Raw genomic sequence first — 5000 nt, forward strand, 5'->3', positions numbered from 1 at the left:
TGCAATTTAATTTCTAAATAGTTTATTCTATTCAATTTTCAATATGTCTCGTATTTTCATATGTTTCATATTATTATTATTATTATTATTATTATTATTATTATTATTAAAGATGTCAGGATGCCAGAAAACTTTAAATCAATCAATTAATACAATTATTATTGAATTATTATTATTATTAGTAGTAGTAGTAGTAGTAGTAGTAGTAGGCCTACTATTATTATTATTATTATTATTATTATTATCCAAGCTACAACCCTAATTGAAAGAATCAGAATGCTATAAGCCCAAGAGCTCCAACAGGGAAAAAATAGCCTAGCGAGGAAAGGAAACAAGGAAATAAACTACGAGAGAAGCAATGAACAATAAAAAAAAAACTTTTTAAAGAACAGTAACATGAAAATATTTTTATCTATATAAGCCCTTAGTTTTTATGTTGACCAGGCTGACATGAGTCTTTTTATTGTTTATATATGACATATCTGTTTTTGACGTTGTTAATAGTTTATATAGGACATATCTGTTTTTGAAGCTGTTACTGTTTTTAGAATGATATATTGTTAATTTATTCTCATTTATTTATTTATTTCCTTATTTCCTTTCCTCACTGGGCTATTTATCCCAGTTGGAGCCCTTGGGTTTATAGCATATTGCTTTTCCAACTAGGGTTGTAGCTTGTTAATAGTTTATATAGGACATATCTGTTTTGACGCTGTTACTGTTTTTAGAATGATATATTGTTAATTTATTCTCATCATTTATCTATTTCCTTATTTCCTTTCCTCACTGGGCTATTTTTCCCAGTTGGAGCCCTTGGGCTTATAGCATCTTGCTTTTCCAACTAGGGCTGTAGCTTGGCTAGTAATAATAATAATAATAATAATAATAATAGTCTAACAACAGAAAAACACGTTGCTATATTCTACAGAATTCTGTTATCTGCCAATGAGAGAGAGAGAGAGAGAGAGAGAGCCTCTCTCTCTCTCTCTCTCCCTACTTAACATCACTATAACATGGATAATGTAATATTTCATGAATGCAATCATATATTGTAACGTGATTTCACGCTTATTATTATTATTATCATTAAATGCTAAGCTACAACCTTAGTTGGAAAAGCAAGATACTATAAGCCTAAGGGCTTCAACAGGGGAAAATAGCCCAGTAAGAAAAGAAAATAAAGGCATAAACTGCAAGAAAAGTAAACAATGCTATATATACACATAGCATATTATATATATGCAGAATATTAAAATAATACAAACCACATTCTATGCATGAAGATGGAACAAATGAGAGAGAGAGAGAGAGAGAGAGAGAGAGAGTCAAAGTAAAAAACCTTTATTCTATTATAAAATGGAGAGAGAGAGAGAGAGAGAGAGAGAGAGAGAGAGTACTTGTAGTTGTACAGGCAGCATGTTTTAGCAAGCTAATCAAAGTAACAAAGATCATATCCTTACCAATAAACCTGAGAGAGAGAGAGAGAGAGAGAGAGAGAGAGCCTTACCTGAGAGAGAGAGAGATATCAGTGACCCATCTTAACCTTTACCCTTGAAGAGACGACCTTTCTCCTCGTGCATGTTTAACTCTGTCTTCTCTATCTCTTACCTTTACAGTTGAACCCAAAGTCTAAGGTTGAACCTAGGGTTGAACCCTGAGTCTAAGGTTGAACCCTGAGTCTAAGGTTGAACCCTGAGTCTAAGGTTGAACCCTGAGTCTAGGTTGAACCCTGAGTCTAAGGTTGAACCGTGAGTCTAGGTTGAACCCTGAGTCTAGGTTGAACCCTGAGTCTAAGGTTGAACCGTGAGTCTAGGTTGAACCCTGAGTCTAGGTTGAACCCTGAGTCTAAGGTTGAACCCTGAGTCTAAGGTTGAACCCTGAGTCTAAGGTTGAACCCTGAGTCTAGGTTGAACCCTGAGTCTAAGGTTGAACCGTGAGTCTAGGTTGAACCCTGAGTCTAGGTTGAACCCTGAGTCTAAGGTTGAACCCTGAGTCTAAGGTTGAACCCTGAGTCTAAGGTTGAACCCAGAGTCTAGGTTGAACCCTGAGTCTAGGTTGAACCCCGAGTCTAAGGTTGAACCCTGAGTCTAGGTTGAACCCTGAGTCTAAGGTTGAACCCTGAGAATTTACATAAACTATGCCACTAAATTCGTGCATTGCAACACGAAGAATAAATGGATCTATTGTGAAATAATAAGATAAAAATAAGACTTTTAAAAAGCATAACCATGGAGTGTAATTTATTTATTTCCTCGTTCATTCTAGTTCTCTTTGTTTTGAGTATTGAATTTATATATATATATATATATATATGAATTTATATATATATATATATATATAAATTTATATATATATATATATATATATATGAATTTATATATATATATATATATATATGAATTTATATATATATATATATATATAAATTTATATATATATATATATATGAATTTATATATATATATATATATATATGAATTTTTATATATATATATATATATATATGAATTTATATATATATATATATATATATAATGAATATATATATATATATATATACTGTGTATATATATATATGTGTGTGTGTCATATATAAACTGTGAACAGAAAACTACCTCGGTTTAACTACAGACAAAAAGCAATTTTTACAGCTGAAACATTTTATAACACACGCAAGCAGACATTTCAAAAAAGAAGCAAGCAAGCAAGCAGTTCTCTGTCCCTGTGTATACTTTTCATGTGAGGAACTCATCCCTTGAAACCACGTGTGTAAGTGTAAGTGTACATGGGTGTACCCTAGGGTGTACCCCACCCCCTGTGTATACTTTTCATGTGAGGAACTCATCCCTTGAAACCACGTGTGTAAGTGTAAGTGTACATGGGTGTACCCTAGGGTGTACCCCACCCCAGGACTCATGTTTTGGCCAGACGAGTTTTCCAGTTCAGCTGCTCTCTCTCTCTCTCTCTCTCTCTCTCTCTCTCTACACAGCGTCTCCTGACCTTGAAAAGTTCATTGCCAAGAGCGAGTCTGCTTTTGTCTTGCTTGTCCTTTCTGAATATGAGTGAAATTAAACGTTTACGCCTTTTCTATTTGAAATCACGGGTTATTTTATGTTATTTAGATACTTAGTACTATTATTACAATTGTTTATTTCTTCTAAAATACCTTGACCTATATTATTTTAGACAAAGAAAGTTTCGCAATTTTCTATCGGCTCAGAAAATCCAATATGGCGTCTGCCCGGACGGCTAACTCCGGTGTTGGTCAGTAGAAGAATATTATTGTAGACTCGAATATAATTTAAAACCCGATTAATATCTACCCTATTTTTATGTATAACCTGGGAGGTCCAGACAATGGCTCTCCATTTCTAGCTCACCAAGTATTGAGTGGGTTTCGAAGCCCCGTCCAAGAGATTGCTAACGGGGACGTTTTCAATACGCTAATTGTTAATTTTTAATTTTAATTTATTATCTTGTTGTTTCCATATATCCTTTCCTCACTGGGCTTATTTTCCTTGTTGGAGCCCTTGGGCTTATAGAATCCTGCTTTTCCAATTAGGGTTGTAGATTAGCAAGTAATAATAATAATAATAATAATAATAATAATACCACAACCCCTAACCAGGTATATATATGCATTCAAATAAAATCTACAAACACACACACACACATATATATATACATATATATATATATATATATATATAATATATGTATATATATATATATATATGTATATACATTTACTGTATATATATTATATATATATATATAAACAGGCACATTGCTCAACTGCAAATAAATTTCTCAACAGCTCCGGTTTCCGGTAAAAACTGAAATCCACGAATAAATAAATTCATTAAACTAACTGCTTCAATACGTCATAAATTCAAGGAAAAATGTCGTTTTCAAGTCTCAACACAAATAGGACTTCCAAACTTAGTTAAAACAGGATACTGGAGGTGTGTCCTGGGTCCTACTGTCCTACAATTGGGCGGGACACAGAAGACGGTTTGTGAATGTGTGGCCTCAAGGTTAAAATTCGTTGGCCGTAGCTGTGGGATTTGAAAAATGTCGATATTTTCAAATATATTTTCATTGGAAGACTTATTATATTATATATATTAGCTTCTGGTTCTATTTTTCGAAATTTTTAAAAAGTATTGAACTATATAAGTATATATTAATGCGTTTAATCTTCACAGGAATAGACTGATATATATATATATATATATGTATATATATATATATATATGTATATATATATATATATATATTTGTGTGTGTGTATACATATGTATATATATCCTCCTACATCTTTTCATGCTAAGGGTCTCTCTCTCTCTCTCTCTCTCTCTATATATATATATATATGTGTGTGTGTGTATACATATGTATATATATCCTCCTACATCTTTTCATGCTAAGGGTCTCTCTCTCTCTCTCTCTCTCTCTATATATATATATATATATGTGTGTGTGTGTGTGTGTCCACCATGCAGTAACACATTTAAACAAAGACGTATCATACTTTTAAAACTAAAATTCTTCCTGATAGTCCCACATTAGACATCTATTGATTAGCATCAAAGTGAAAGTATATAATGACTGCTTCTACCCCCACCCACACCCCACCCCCACCCCTCACCCCTCACCCTAAACCCCCACCCCTCTTTTATGTGCGAGAAATCCCTGACTGTAACTCTTACGCAAAAAGCAACGGTTCTTCGAGATATTTCTTCCGGTTCGAACTGCTTTGAACTGTTTCTACGACACACCTGCAATGACATAGATACATCGAGATTATTATTATTATTATTATTATTATTACTTATTTACTTGTTTACTTGTTTTGGGTTTAAATCCAACCCTCCACTGAAGTCGAGTGAACTACTTCTCGGGCGGGTCCATATTAATCCTCTAACGAAACATTTTCATTATAACTTATACAATTTTTTGATTGTAGCATCTTCCAAATCATATGATCTTGTGAAAAG

This window comes from Palaemon carinicauda, chromosome 20, assembly GCF_036898095.1.
Source record: "Palaemon carinicauda isolate YSFRI2023 chromosome 20, ASM3689809v2, whole genome shotgun sequence".
Lineage (NCBI taxonomy): Eukaryota > Metazoa > Arthropoda > Malacostraca > Decapoda > Palaemonidae > Palaemon > Palaemon carinicauda.